At 50.0% G+C, this 16,830-nt stretch overlaps 1 protein-coding gene across 2 annotated transcripts in view; it reads right to left on the bottom strand.

Annotated features, from left to right (window-relative positions):
* igl (IQ calmodulin-binding domain containing protein igloo) overlaps positions 1–16,830 on the bottom strand; it is a 97,062-nt gene that overhangs the window by 8,452 nt on the left and 71,780 nt on the right. The gene's annotated exons all lie outside the window — the stretch shown is intronic.

The raw sequence follows: 16,830 nt of genomic DNA on the forward strand, positions 1-16,830 counted from the left end.
CGTGTTGTTTCCAAATTCGCTGACGTCACTATTTCTAGATGAGTATAACAAAAGCATCACCCGTATTTGCACATCACAGGTCTGTTGTTTATAATCGGCGGTCCTTTATTTCATCACTCAACTAACGGACTAGCGAACTGCGACCACTGCTCATGCCCGTATTCTGCGAACTGCACCAGTGACCACGCACTTATCCGTAAGTTGTTGCGAAATATTGTACCCATTGTGGAGATTCATGCGTTTGTTTCGGGTACCCGCGAGATAATGCAGACCTCTACCCGGCGTCCCAGCTTTGAGAGCGTATGTCTGGCGGCGGAGGGCAACTTCGTCGTGTCATACTGATTTCAGTGTTTCTCAGTGATGTTAGATAATCCAGAGACGTCGTCAGCTGCGCTGCGTCCAGTAATTCTGCAATACTGTGTGGTCTGCATTGTGATTAGTTCCGAGCGAGACCGCCTACAGAATGAGCTCTTCTTGAGCCGGGATAGAAATCCGCCTGGGCGGCCCGGTCCAGGCGCTCTTAGCAAGGTAATGTCTGCAGCCGATAATCGCAACGGCACACAGCTTGCGGTGGCAAACACATCATGGATCACTCAGAGATGCCGTCCCCTGATCCGGGAGGGAGATACTTCCCTCCTTATTCGGTAGCAGTGGGTGCGGACTACGAATCCCAGAGCGGACGCGTGTCCGGCTGGCACGAAAAAGCCCGCTGGCCGCTGGCTGGTGACGGTCAACTCCACAGTGGGCGGGCAGGTCTTACCAGTTGCGGGACGTAAGCTCACCGCGATCATGTCTGACGTCAGGGAGACGGAGAAATTATCCGTAGAACTGGATACCACAACTGGCGTGTTGGGTTTAGCAGGCATGTAAAACGTTTTTTTCTGAACTCACAGTCACCATATGCAATAAAACTGTGAAACGTAAAAGGAAGGCGATTCTTATCAATTGCGTTGCATGGATTTGCTACCATCTGATAACAAGCTGAACCGCAAGACGTGAGTTGTTTTCTGCAGCATACCAGTCTCGCGAAATTCTCACTTATCTCATTTGAAGCCAACTGCATGGTGAAGATGAATGTGATGCCTACAAATCACGAAGCGATCTAGTCGCTGTCCGACCCATGCCTGCGTCCGTGTGTAGCCAGGGAACAACCAATAGCACTTTTCCGAACCCGGCCTTGCATATAACATTCTGTGGTCAGAATCGAGAGTGATTCGACCATGAAAACTACGAAGGCAGAAGGCCCACTTTATTTGAACCAATGGCGACCAAAATAGCTGCGATTTTATACCAGTGTGGCTGCAGTCATCAGCAATGTGAAACGTTCCAAATTCTGATTTCATCGATTAAAATAGCCAATCCTCGCAAGCACCATGGACAGTCAATATCCAGGCCATGCTATTTCTAAGCATGTGCGCAGACTTCAAACATCAGTGCACCGCTGCCTGTCGCACCCATGAAAGAAGTCTATCACAGTGCAGAAATAAACCTTTTGTACATGGCTTCCCGGGAGCCACCTGCTTTATTCGAGTAAGTTTTTGTGTGGTGTGCATGACGAGAACGCACACTTGTGATGCCACCTTCTTTGCCCCACATCACAATGGCGTCCCATTTGATAGTTAAAAGGTTGGTGTCGTTAACATATATTTAAAGCATTTGGGCACTTGAAATTTTCCAGTGCCAGCACGAGCTTTACGCCATATCTTCTCCGAGGGGGACCTCATTCCTGTTGCTGGCTACCAGTTGGCATTACCATTCTGTACTTTCCGCTCGTCGACTCTGGGTATTTTGAAGTAATCACCAGCTAGGCATAAATCTTGGCTGGGCAACACGAGACCATGGTGGCCATCGCCCAAACAATTCCATGGAATTTTGATATCTACCCACAGTCATGCACGTAACTTCAAAACGTGATTTGACACATCTACTGTTTGTAAGACTGTCACTCACCCTTGCTTGGGACCGCCTATCACGCTTTTGCTACCGTCTCGACATGCTTCGGGTTTGCCGCTGCTGCGCAGCATCTAGCCTTGAGGTGAGGCGAGCCGGCGTGGGGGAGGTCAGGTGATTCGAAACCGACCCGTGCCACCCGGAGTCGTCGCCCGGCCGACCCCGCACGCAGCCCAGTCCGTCACCCTCCCCTTCCCCTCCCCTCCCGTTCCTCAGAAATGACCCCGACGAGACGGCCCGGAAACCGCGCCGAAGCACGGGTGGCAGGTCGGGGAATTTTCCCGTCGAAGACATGCTGCACTCAGGAAGGCAAACCAGCCTGCGCTTTTACTGAGAAACGGGAGAACGAATGTGAATTGTACCGTAGCAACCGCGAGATTTGCGAAGTTTTATGTTTCCAACAGATACGAATTGAGATGTGGGAAAGCAGGACATTGGAAATGGCAAGACACCACGCACGGCTGCAAAATTTTCGCGCGTTTTTCACGGCCATTCCACGGTTATCGTAAACATGTTGACCGCGTATAGGTCGCTGGGCGCCACGGTCCCGGACGACCTCCACAGAAGTCAACTGCAGTAAGAGGGCAGTCACCGCCGGCGAAACCCGCTAGCGGCGCTGCTCGGAGGCGGCAGCTCCTGGCTGTTCAGCTCTCCGGAACGAAGGCCGGGGAGACTGCAACGAGGACCAAGTTCTCCGGATGAGCTTGGGAGACTGGATCAAGGACTCAGGTATGTGCAGGAACTCGAGAGACCGGGGCGAGTACTCAGATCTCTGGAGGAGCTCGGGAGACTGAAACAAGTACTCGGATCTACGGAGGAGCTCGGGAGACTGAAACAAGTACTTGGATCTACGGAGGAGCTCGGGAAACTGAAACAAATACTCGGATCTCCGGAGGAGCTTGGGAGACTGAAACAAATATTCGGATCTACGGAGGAGCTCGGGAGACTGGAACAAGTACTCGGATCTCCAGAGGAGCGCAAGAGACTGGAACAAGTACTCAGATCCCCGGGGACCTCGGGAGACTGGGGCAAGGACTTAGATCTCTGCAGGAACTCGAGAGTGGGACAAGTGCTTAGATCTCTGGGTGAGCTCGGGAGACTGAGACAAGTGCTCAGATCTCCGGAGGACCTCGGAAGACTCAGGACTCAGATCTCAGGTCTCAGCTCGGTTGTTCGGGGCTGTGGTCAACGAGCCCGCAGTTTGGGCCTATCGTTTCCAACCTTAGCAGCCGTCCTTTGTGGTCGCGCTGCCAATTTCCAGTCGGGAAGCAAACGTAGAAAACTGTCCCAAGACCTCCGAAGCCAGCCTTCGCCTTCGATCTCCGGAACCAGGGCTCAGCCTGAGAGCCTCAGCCTCAAGCCGGCCAGCCTCAGCCCAATATCCCGGTCTGTAGCAGTGGCACGCTGGCCCAGCCGGGGAACTCCACCCAGGCTGCGCCACGAAACAGCTTGACGTTTGGTTCCCGCCGCGGCTACCACGTGAGCGCTTGCGAGGCAAACGAAGCATTGCTCTCATTGGGTAAGTGCAAGAGAACGATCGGAGTAGACAAATGATGCGGTGTGGAGGAAACAATTGCAGTGATGAGCGCATTGCCAGCAGCACAGTCAGTACAACTGCAAAAATCTCCTCAGCAAACGTGTCTGAATTATTCGAGAATGAGTAGCATTTACGATTTTGTGGTGCTTGCATGCAAATGGCAACATAATTGCATTACAAAGGAACAGATGGCTGAGACAGCAGCCTGTAACCAAAACCTGCAACCTTCCTGAGAGAATTTCAGCTATGATACCTGAACCAAATCCTACCAACTGGCTGCTTCACTAGCTTCAAGCATTCAGCACATTGATGGGGACGGTACCGTTCATTGTATTCAAACCCCAGACATGGTCAAGGATGGGAAGGATGAGCTAACAAAGGATGGCCCTTTGTTAACATATATCGTCAGCGCTGACTTGGGTCTACTCACGAGCTAAGCTCTCTTGTGGGAATCACTGCACAAGGACGCCTCACAACTTAGGACAAGGAATGCGACAAATGATCCGTCGAAATTGCAGCTTGTGCCCTTGCCACTGAAAGCTGGCATGTCCTACACCGTTTAGTGTTGCTAATTGAGCAGGTTTCATTTGCAATTCACTTTGTGGAGGAGCCCGAATGCCACGAGGTAGCCATCTGCATAGTTGAAAACTATGTACTTGGATATTCTCAGCATGGTCAAGAACCACTCCTAGACCACTTCATAGGCCCATGACGCGCAAAGTTTCTGTTTTAATAAACAGCTCCATTCCAAACTTGGCTGCTACGATGGCAGAGAACGGTCGCGTCTCGGTCGACTCACGGCGGCATCGGTCACGCACGCTGCTGACGGGGCGGGGAGGAGCGTCAGAGGGCAGGGGTCGGGGAGGAGCGTCAGGGGCAGGCGTCGGGGCAGGGGTCGGGGAGGAGCGTCAGGGAGCAGCGGTCGGGGAGGAGCGTCAGGGAGCAGCGGTCGGGGAGGAGCGTCAGGGGCAGGTGTCGGGGCAGGGGTCGGGGAGGAGCGTCAGGGAGCAGCGGTCGGGGAGGAGCGTCAGGGAGCAGCGGTCGGGGAGAGCGTCAGGGGCAGGGGTCGGGTCAGCGCTCACCGGTCAGCGGGCGGTGCAGCGGGCGGTGCGGCGGCGGCGGCGAGCGGGAGGACTGACGCCGCCAGCGGGCTCACGCGCTGGCGGCCGCCCGCCGCCATCAGATCGATAGGCGCCGGAGCGGCCGCCGCTTACGCCCGGCGGCCACGCGCGTACCGCACGCGGCGCCGGCGCGCGCTCGCAGATACCGGCGGCCCGCGCTTCTCGCGCCGCAGAAAGGACGAGCTCCACTCCCCCGAGGCGCAGTCCGCGATCAGGGGGCATGTTGAGCGCTGACATCCCCAGGGATGCGAGGCCCTTTCAAGACCAGTGAAGGATCCTGCTCCTTTTCCAAGACACCGGAGATACCTGTTCCGTTGAGCGGCCTAGGCAGGTTCACCCATGCAGGCTCAGAGAAAAGCTTTCCGTTTGCGTGCGGCCCCTTGATCCGATCGGTTTGTTTCAAAGACCTGGAATTGCTTAAGCAAATTTTCAAATACAACTGAAATTCAATTCGTTGCACATGATGAGCATTTTAATTATGGGGCAATGGACATCCTTTCAAATCCCCCATCCTCTGAACACGCTTGTATGGGTGGTGGTGGGATACGGGGAGGGCAATAGCCAGTTTTGCTTACTTCTAGTCAGCTCCCTTAAGATCAATACCATATTTTACAGAAGTTGCGGGGCTTAGACTATCTGAGGTCCCTAGCTACCGCGCTTCTGTTTCAGTTCAGATTGCGTGTCTGTTTCAGTTCAGATTGCGTAGCTGTTTCAGCTGGTGTTGGTGCGGGCACGCCATCTGACATTCTCCATCCGTGAGAGGGATGCTTACTGGCGGGGGAAACCACACCGGAAGCAGCAGGGTTACATAGTACACACGCTTTCCAAAAGCAACAAATTAACGTAAAAATGAACAAAAATGCTAACTTAGCGGACCACCTTCTTCTCCAAGTGTTCGGAGTCGCTTTCGATTTGGCGATGCCACCTACGCAGTTAACAACATCCTGATTCTGGTCGTGCTTTTAGGGAACAGGATGGGCCGCGTCCGCTGATGGAGACCCCAGGCTAAAACAATAGAACCTACTATGCTCCCTACAGAGGCTGACCGGCTGCCCGCCGAGCAGAAAATGGGAGTTCTGGGACCTGAAACCGTTAATATTTCCTGCGCCCAAAAGAATGAAGCAAAAATTAAAAATTAGGGTTCAGTAAACGCGCGCACGTATCTTAAAAAACTCAGGACCAAACGCCAGGAATTGTTTAAACTATTCCAGATAGACCCACGGAGCGTCACCGAAGCAAAACAAAAACAAAAAAAGCGACAAAAGATATCACAAACCATTTCAAACCGATATCAGCGCTTAAAGGGAGTGAGTGTCCCACCTTTGGGGCAAGTTTCAAAAGCATACTCTAGTGAAACCCCAGGACTAGTTAAATCTTGTAATAACACTGAGTGGTGCTACTGCACCACCGTTGAGGCTGGTAAGGATATTAAGTTTAATTATTTTGTATTCCAGCTTTCGCTGTCAACGTTTTGTAACAGCGTTACCCAGTGTTACTCTCCCTGTTCCCTGCAATCGCGACTACCGTTGGCACGATAGCGACCATGCGCACCTCTACTGGTGCGAATAAAAGAGCGTTTGCGATTGACCCAGCAGGAAGGTTCTGTTACGAGTTGGCTGATTGAAGTTTGGACCAGAGCGTCACATTGAGCGCAGGCCATTTCGGTCCCGGAAACCAAAGTGCTCTTCGAAAAAGCCTCTGTGGTTAACGCCGCAAATGAGAGATTAAATCCATAGTATGACATGTCGTGGAATTCGCAGGATAGCAGCTCCATATCCGCAGATCTGTATGTTCAATGTTCGTAACATATGTTACACAAACATTTTGACACATTCATGTTTTGCTGACATTACAGAACGCCGCGGTTCAAAAAGCAACACAAATGAAACGTGCCTTTCATAGTTGTGTGCACGAAGTCAAATGAGATCCTCCCGCAGGATCGGCCGCTTCAAATCAAATTTCTGAGCTTTTGAGAACGGTTTCGAGAAAACTGATAGTACTGATCAAATTGTACGCGTCTGATGTAACAATGAGTGAAAGGTACCAACAAGGTGAGATGCTCCCTTTAAAGGGAATGTTTCACAGTTGAAGACATTGGAACAAGCATGAGATATGATAAAACAAGCTCGCTTATAACTTTTGGTATACTCTGAAGTGGAAGGGACTGCTTTAAACAGCACAACTCTCCGTTTAGTAAATGTGGTCCTCATTACCTCACGGTTTGTTTACGTCATCGTGCCTTGCATTACATTGATTGAGAGGCAATAGACGGGCGCGTAGCTCAGAGACCGCGTAGCTTTGGCGGGCGCGTAGCTCAGAAACCAGAGGAGCTTAGCTATTAAGAAGGGTAGGATTCTGAACAGCACCGAAATGTCTTCAATATGGCTATTTCAGTTCAAAACCCCATATCAATGTGGAGCGCTCTCTTCACTGTCGAAGTCAGTCATAAAAGACATCCTTTGTTTTCATCACAGGTAGATCGGTTCTGGATCAGTCTTCAGCGCCAGCATCAGCGCATGATGTCCACCATAGTCTCGCATCGAGCTTCAGCCAGCATCAGCGCATAATGTCCACCATAGTCTCGCATCGGGCTTCAGCCAGCATCAGCACATGATGTCCACCATAGTCTCGCATCTGGCTTCAGCCAGCATCAGCGCATAATGTCCACCATAGTTTCGCATCGGGCTTCAGCCAGCATCAGCGCATAATGTCCACCATAGTGTCGCATCGGGCTTCAGCCAGCATCAGCGCGTGATGTCCACCATAGTCTCGCATCGGGCTTCAGCCTGCATCAGCGCACGGTGTCCACCATAGTCTCACATCGCGCTTCAGCCAGTATCATCACATGATGTCCCCCGTAGTGTTCCATCGGGCTTCAGCCAGCATCAGCGCACGGTGTCCACCATAGTCTCACATCGCGCTTCAGCCAGTATCATCACATGATGTCCCCCGTAGTGTTCCATCGGGCTTCAGCCAGCATCAGCGCGTGATGCCCACCATAGTCTCACATCGCGCTTCAGCCAGTATCATCACATGATGTCCACCGTAGTCTCACATCGCGCTGCAGCCTGCATCATCACATGATGTCCCCCGTAGTGTTCCATCGGGTCCCAGGTAGCATCATCTTATGATGTCCCCCGTAGTGTTCCATCGGGTCCCAGGTAGCATCATCTTATGATGAGCACCACAGTGTAGCAGCTCTTCTCTACTGCCCTTGTTTCTGTCAACACCCATGTTTCGACCCCTTGCAAGTGACAGGGAATCATCAGCCACGGGCTGATGCACAGCAGCGGCGACTTTTTGTAATCGGTGTTTTTTGACTTTTTGTAATCGGTATCGGCTCAGTTGCGTCTTCCTTTTTGGAATTATAGTGCAGTTCGTCGTTACCAGCACCTTCTCAAAGCACCCGGGTTTCCTTTAAATATTTTGTTTCCTGTCACCAAAACTGTAAATCATCACACGTTATTGATTTCATCGACTGACCTTGTCACGATCGGTCAGACTCGCAGCCAGTCGATTGTCATACATTGCATTTTCTGAATCGCCCCGCCAACACTACGCACGGCGAGTCTCAGCCCACGCCAACACTACGCACGGCGAGCCCCAGCCCACGCCAACACTACGCACGGCGAGCTTCAGCCACGCCAACACTACGCACGGTGAGCCTTAGCCACGCCAACACAACGTACGGTGAGCTTCAGCCGCGCCAACACTACGCACGGTGAGCCTTAGCCACGCCAACACTACGCACGACGAGCCTCGCCCCGCTGGCTTGTTTTTGGAGCGGCACTGTTGAGAATTAGGAGCATTAATTATACCCGTCAGTGTCCCAAGAGTGACTGCCTTCATTACTTAAAGTTTTATCATCTACGGAATAATTATCAATAACTTTCACATCATCATGACCCTGCTTGTTCAACGTTGCACGATGTATATTACTGGTTTGGTCCAAAGCATGCAGCTGAAGACAAAATGCGGGTGTGGCAAACGGTGGGATTGAAATGCTGCGTTTTGAAAAAGAAATTTCCCGGTCGTGCTAGTAAAAATATAATACGCAAGCTATCTTAACCGGTCACAGGTTGGCGCACGGACGTTGTCTGTCCCCTAAAGTGTGTTGTATTTAAGCCTTCCAATATCTATGTCAGGTGTTAACTTGTGTGGTGGGGCCTTGATCGGACTGTTGGTGATGCAGCCGCCCCCAAGGTATAGCCACATTTCCTACGGATGGGAGTGTCGGGCGTGACGCTCGGGCCGTCACAGACAGCCATGTACATAGTGGCAGCCCTTTCTAGCGCTTAGCTGGCAACTTTGACGCAGACGAACCCAACTTGAGTATGAGATTAAGTACAGTTAAATGGAATGCTTAGAAACCTGACACGCGGTCCCGGAACCATTTCGTCATTTGACGGCGGTGATTCCAATTCTTCCCAGCTAACGATCTGAGCAATGGTCGGTCATTTTTTACATCTGCCACACTCCGTGATGTCTAGCATTGAGAAGGACAGGACATTATAAGCGCAAGAATCGAGGGTGGGGTATGTAAAGCAGGCATAGCCCGTTGGTAATCTCATCACCCATAACTTCTATATCAGCAGGACAAATCCAGTCATTCAGCTTGATTGAAGGGGACTGGACCGACCCCCGAAAGTCCAGGCCACATTTTGGCGGCCTTTTATTTGAAAGGCATATCTGACGATAAGTGGGTGGTTGGGGAGGTGGATAACTTTGTCCGCTCTCAAGAACTGAAATCCTTTGGACAAGATCAAGTGTTCGATGTGATGTTTTTATTAAATTGACGTATTTTGACGCCCTATAACTTGGCGCACTTAATGCTAATACGAAATCATGTGTGTGTAATCGACCAAAGCCATTTTAGTTTGCGCCTATCAGCCACCTGCCACCAAACTAACACACCAAACCCATCACAGACAGTTGCTCGATCTCAGGACGGCCCGCCCGCTCAGGACGGCCCTCTCAGGGCAGCCCTCTCATCCCCTAGGTTTTTTACCTCTCTCATTTGTACCACTCTGCTAAGAGACTACTGAAGCCCCTGAAGTTCACGCGCCTCAGCATCGTCTCCACTTGGAAGCCAAAAATTGACGACTGGAGAGGCCCTCTAGGCGGCTAGAAAGACTCTTGTCTTCCTAACTCGCATGATAAAATATGGCACGCAAACATGAATGCCAGGGTGACTGAAAGCAACCTTGTGTGACGCGCTATAATGATATCGCGGAACACAGCTAGAATAGAGCAGAAATGCGGCGCTCAAAGCAACAGATAATAGAGCGAAGCTGCTAAATACAAGCTAGAAGTTTATCATGTTGCAGCATTGATCGATCAGTGTGCACCATTGAACATTTCTGATCCAAAGAGAAGCAGGGGATTGAAAACATGTTGCGACAAACAGCAAACAATGTATTGGTGACAAATTTCATGTTCACATTTACGTAAAACTTTGGAGGGGTCACAAGCATGACCGCCCACATGGCTCTTCTTTGAAGAGGGCATTTACACAGCTTACGCTCTCCGCCCTTCCTTGGATCCGCCCCTTCATACCATACGCCACCGACTCATCACCTCTAGAGTTGATTTCACGGGTCACGACTGCAAAGCTGGTTTTCAGTCGAGCTGTGTATTGATTGGCGAACACAGTGCCCTCAGTGGTAGTCTGCTGTGAGGGGGGACACGGCCGGCTCGCCCCACCCCTCCCCGCTACGCAGGCACCGGGTGCCATCAGCTGCCACGCAACCACCGGGTGCCATCAGCTGCCACGCAGGCACCGGTGCCACCAGCTGCCACGCAACCACCGGGTACCATCAGCTGCCACGCAGGCACCGGGTGCCACCAGCTGCCACGCAACCACCGGGTGCCATCAGCTGCCACGCAGGCACCGGGTGCCACCAGCTGCCATGCAAGCACCGGGTGCCACCAGCTGCCGTTTCAGCGCCGACCGGCGTCACCGGGAGACGGCGGGCCAGCCCGGCCCAGCCGAGCCGGATCAGAGATTCCGCCCGAATTAGTCTCTGACCCGGTAAATGATTACTAATTCGCTCTGGGTGATCGGATCCTCTCAGTCAGTGTCTGCCTGATGATGCCATCCGCTGCGGTGAATCATGTTTGGTGAGCCCGGACTGAATTACGAATAAGTGCACCCTGAGGCATTTTGTTCAGGTGAATGTTCATTAAATAGTTGCTGACCAGGAAGTTGACACTGAATGCAGCGAAATCAAAGAATGTTTCAATGGAAGTTGCCAAGATCAAAGCTACCACGAATCCGTGTACGAGGGCGCAGACCAGCATTTACTCTCCAATTTAAGACGACAGCTGACTTGGGTCATGACTCCGGCTGAAGCCGAATCTTTTGATGGCTTCAATGCATGCAATTATAGCACTGTCAGGTGTTTGCTCGAACGGCCGCCGGAGGCCTGCGCTCCAGCTGCGCCGCCTGAGCTCAGCACGCCGAGCGTGAGCCGATGGCCGGCGAGCGAGCGACACAGGAATCCTAGAGGTGGGGGTGCCACGCCACACCCGGCCCGTGTGAGAGCCGCGCCGCACACCGGCGGATCCCGACCGAGCAGCATGTCCTGCTGGCGGTGACGATCGGCCGGGCTCGGAGGGCGTCAGGGCGTCATAGGTCAACTGGCGTCGCGCCGGACACCTAGCGCCGAGACGCTGCGATGGTCACTGCCCCGGAAACACTCGGAGACGCTGCGATGGTCGCTGCCTCAACGATCGGAGACGCTGCGACGGTCGCTGCCCCGGAAACACTCGGAGACGCTGCGATAGTCGCCACCTCAAACGATCGGAGACGCTGCCAAGGTTTCCGCCCTGGAAACGCTCGGAGGCGCTGCGATGGTCATTGCGTGTTGACACAAAATGAAACTGCTCCCGACCTCTTGAATTGTGTGAAGCTCCGGTTGAAACTGGATGCTGCCTTAAACTTTCCGCTGTTCCTTCAACGAAGGAACAGGGGGGGGGGGGGGGGGGCGGTCAAGAGAGGCATGCCCCCCACTTTTCAGGGGTGGAGGTCAGCAATGTTCACTGCCCTTTCCACTCCACTTGCCGGGGCATGATTTAACTTCCACGGAATTACCACCATTACGCTATCAGAATGGAGATCTCAGGCATCCCTTGAAATGCCCGATTTCGCTGGTGTTTGCCAGAGGCTATGTTATTACGCTATTTGTCTGACCGATGTATCATTTTTAGGCATCTTATGAAACGTTAGTAGAACATTGGGCGTTCCCGGAATGGCCTGACCAACCCAACATAGATTATGTTGTGTCCGTTATATGTTTGCTGCGTGATTGAATGAGCAGGATTGTTCACTGTGCTTTCGCCTCATAAGTTATCATAAACTACACTAACTCGTGCGTCAGCCGTGTGACACCCAATCGTATATATATATATATATATATATATATATATATATATATATATACACATATGTATATATATATACACATACATATATATATATATATATATATATATATATATATATATATATGTTGGTTCTTTTATGCATATTCAATTAAAAATGACCGCTGACTCAGCATTGGCGAGCTTTTTATGGATCGTACTAGGTTTCGGGCTTTTGACTTAGCCTTATCGTTTAGACTGAAGATCGGTCGCACAAAACCACTTATGTATTCCTCACCCTTTACATTCTTACGTTTCGAGATCTTGTCTTATCGTCGGAGAAGAATGAATGGCACAAGAAATAAGTTCTGAGCTTTAAAGGATGAAAATTGTGCACTTCTATTGGTAACATCTTTTGATACAGAGAACATAAATGAAACATAGTTAATTGAAGTAAGACGGAATTGTTTTTATTTTCATACATGTAAAATACAGTTATAATGGGAACACTACAAAGACCCAAAGATATTGCCACGATCACATCAGTAGTGCTCACCGCCCACCACCCAAAAGTTTCTTATGGGGAACAGTCCAGACAAACCCGACAGGCCAAAATGCACCAATGTAGTGTATCAATGCGAATGCAACATCGGAGACTGCAAACTTCGTTCGATACACTATATTGGTGTAGCCACGACACTCAGCACGACGCCTGACAATGCACTTACGTGACGGGGCACCTCTGGACCACATGCGACAAGAACACGACAGAACAATGGCACGACAACTTGCAGACGTGCCATGACAGAACACGTCTTCAAATTTGGGAAAGTTTGTTCATTGGCGAACTCTCTCCAGCCCTAAACAGACAAACAAATTATTGTACATCCCTTGAATAATTAGGTGGTAGGCGGTAAACAGTATTGATGTGATTGTGGCGATATGTTTGTGTCTTTGTAGTATTCTCATTATGAGTGTATTTTATATGTATCAAAGTAAAAATAGGCATTATGTCTTCCTTCAATTAGTCGTGCTTCATTTGTGTTCTCTGTACCAAAATATTTTTCCAGTAGAAGTGCACAATTATCATCCTTTTAAACTCAAAACTTATTTCTTGTGCCATTCAGTCTTCTCCGACGATGAGATAAAATCTTGAAACGTAAGAATGTAAAGAGCAACGAATATCTGAGTGATTTTGTGCGAACGGTCCTTAATTTAAACGATAGTGCCAAGTCCGGAAACTAAAATGATGCGCAAAACAACTCGTCAATGTCGAGTCAGCAATCGTTTTTAATCAAATATGTGTAGGTATATATATATATAGGTATATATATATATATATACATACATATATATAGTATATATATATATATATATATATATATATATATATATAGGTGTGTGTGTGTGTGTGTGTGTGTGTGTGTGTGTGTGTGTGTGTGTGTGTGTGTGTGTGTGTGTGTGTGTGTGTGTGTGTGTGTGTGTGTGTGTGTGTGTGTGTGTGTGTGTGTGTGTGTGTGTGTGTGTGTGTGTGTGTGTGTGTGTGTGTGTGTGTGTGTGTGTGTGCGTGTGTATTTATATATTTGTCAGACGAATGAGGTGATAATAGCGATTTTTGGAGGTGCCCGCAGGAAGGTCTTTCAAATTTATAAGCCTATTTGCTCAGGGCGTGTCACCTGTCTGTCCCATTTTGCACTGCGTCTTGCCCGGGCCGAATGGTGGGTTCCCGAACGGTTGGGCGCAACGCGCGGTCGCGCGATGTGGTTTTCTACAGGTATCTCGCGATCCACTGCGGTCCTGGGTTCGGGCGTACCACGGGCCGGAGGATTCGTTTTAAGCCCATTGGTATTGCATGGATGGCTTGGAAATGCAACCCGCGACAAGGCCAAAGAACAGTCATTGGAAACCGCGGCCATATTGCGGTAACCGGTAGTCACGGCGACAAGGAATTGGCACGTCTCGGCACAAAATTGAACGGGGGACCATGTGGTGCCAGATATGCGGTCATACACACCACGTGTCACATGTACAGCAACGGTCAAGACGAATGGACGGTTGCTACGGTTTTTAATTTTTATGCAAAATTTTTATATATTTATATGAATAAATATTTTATAGTTAATCTTTCATCCTTTATTAATTTGTTATGCTCACATACCTTTTATACCATATCTCGGCAACCAGAGCGAATAGAAGCGTAAATATAATTTCAAAGCGTTGATCAGTGTAACGTCTGCAATTCATGTGCCCAACATGAGCTTGTGTGACACACGCTTACGCCGATAATCGCTGGGCAAGCCGGAAATGGCGGCGTTTCAGGGAAAAACTGTGCCGATTACGACACGCCGTAGTCGAAACTATCGTCGGTACCATGGTAAGTTTTAGATCACCGTGTGTACCGATTCATCACCTGTATTTACTGTCCGTTTATGTGTCTTGATGCGCACTTTGCACCCCAGACATAAACTTTACATAACGGGTTGCCAAGTCACATTTTCGCGTCGTCCAAATGCCACTGGTTGATCGCTCAGTCGCCGCCGGCGAGTACATTAAATAAGACAACCAAACGCGCTGATGCCAAATGCAGATATCCAGCTTTTGTTCATTCATTCATTACGGCGAAAAGGGCGAGCCACAGTGACAATCGAATGCATTGCCCGAACCCTTTGCTTTGAAATGTTGCATAAACCACACATCGATTGCAGAATAATCACATCCAATAGGACCAGAAAATAAGGTCAGTTTTCAGGAAGGCCCATGATTACGGCAAAATAGTACTCCCAACGTATTGATCAGATATATTTTGGAGCCGCGGTAAAGTCTGAGCGAGCAGATTGTGAGCTTCTTACATGAACATTCCTCAAATGATGCTTCGAATACTTTCGTTAACCACTTTGGTGTGCTTCATCGCCTTCGACGCATGGCTTTGTGACGCGCAGATGGTAAGCGCAATGACAGGCTTTATCTCAGATTCGAATAAGTACTAACCCCATGGGTTTACGATTGCTTCTTGAAACAGATGACACGGAGCTCTTCAGGCCTTTGCAACAACCGCCTCCCAACACGCACACGCGAATTAAGGTTTGTAGGGAAGGAGCGAGCGGTCACCTAACGATCTTCATCCAGGCTGCAAGCGTGTCACCCCTTGTTGCTGCACGAAAAACTGGATGGCAGCTTAAGTTTGTTTCCCCTGGCCCCATACGTCCTGGTAGTCAGCATATTACACCCGGTTCCCGTCAGGCATCCTGGTAGTCGGAGGCAACCGGGATGCCTGACGGGTCGGCCAGGAAGTTGAATAAACGATGCTAAATACATCTCGAAATAACGCTAACCCATGCTGTCCCTAGAGCGCAACAGGTGTTCACATACGTTTTTAAGGAATCAGCTTCGTCGCTTAGCGAAGCAAGTCCACAAACACATGCAACGTGTCGTTACATGGGCTTGTGGTTGCTACTTATGATCGTTACTAATGACTCCATTTTCATTTAGAAAGCGTAATTTATAGGTCGCCAGAAAAGTCGCACATATAGAGTGTCAGCTTCTTGTCAACCTGACAACCTAACAACCTAAAATACCGAGTTATACTGTCTGCCACAACAAATGTAGGCATACGTTATTTGCCTAAGAATAGTGTGCACATTCGTCCTACACAAAAAACGATTGATCAAGTCGGCTATATTGAAGGAGGGGAAAACGAATGCCTGGAGGACCAATGTGTACCTGAGGCTGGCAGTCTTCCGAAAGTCTATTTTCTGCTGTTGTATGGTGTAAGGGAAACTGTTTCGGAAACACGTACTGTAGCAGGAATCCCATCCGCAATATGTACCACGAGGTAGTGCCGCTGATCCATAAACATCTAGTAAAGCAGTCATACGATCAATTTGCAGTCAGTCACGCGGGGGACGCCGATCCAGGGCAGTGGCTGTCGATGGCGGACGGGAGTAGGGCTCAAACAAGGAAAATCCGCAATTCTGTGATTTGCATTTGTAGGAGAAATCCCGGTTTTATAGCCTGCCTCATTTTGTTCTTGGCAGGTACAGTTTGAAGTTTCAGAATTTATTTCAGCCTGAACATGCTGTGACCAGCCCCTACCTCTTGTAAAGCAGTCGGCGAAATATATGCTCATGGAAACTTAAGCGCACTATGGGCCGTGAATAACAAGTTCTCACCAGTCGTGACCAAGCCCTATTTTGACATGCAAGCTGTGCAAGCAGATGCCTCTTTAGTGACGCAAAAGGTCTAACCGCTTATTGGAAACCGCCTCCCCAGTGGAAACAGTGTTGACTTGACGGATAATTTTGCGAAGCTGGGTAGCTCTCATTACCTAATGGTCAAGATGGGTCGAGCAGGCAAAGTTTGCATCAGTCGAAACAGTTGTAGATGTATGTCTAACATAGCAGCTACAAGACACTTGCATAAATTAAGAGCCTACAAAGTCTCCCATCCTTACCCCGCCCCCTCCCGTCGGTCAGCGGTCTTGCCTTACAAGTAAAGTCCCTGCAATACCTTGAGCGTGGCTGTCACCTTTTGAAACATTCCAACGCCTCTGTTCTGCTCTCACGAACGCCTAATTCCGAAACGCCAGGGGCCGACCGGCTGGGCCCGCGCCCACGCAGCCAATCGCAGGCCTGTGTTGGGCCACAATGGGTGCTGATCAGCGGGGGCGAAGGCCACACTGGCACCATCAGATTTTAAAAAAAACAGCAAACACATTTCTACGATTCAGGCAGGACGGAAAATTTCGGCCGACGGTTCGTTTCTCTCAGCGCGGTTCTAAAGGTTTAAACCTTGGTCAGCAGACGTGGCAAACGTTGCGTCCATACAGCGCAGCTTCACCTGGGAGCACGTGGCGTGATTCCG

Source organism: Pollicipes pollicipes, unplaced genomic scaffold (genome assembly GCF_011947565.3).
Source record: "Pollicipes pollicipes isolate AB1234 unplaced genomic scaffold, Ppol_2.1 Scaffold_4002;HRSCAF=4701_pilon_pilon_pilon, whole genome shotgun sequence".
In the NCBI taxonomy this organism is placed as follows: domain Eukaryota; kingdom Metazoa; phylum Arthropoda; class Thecostraca; order Pollicipedomorpha; family Pollicipedidae; genus Pollicipes; species Pollicipes pollicipes.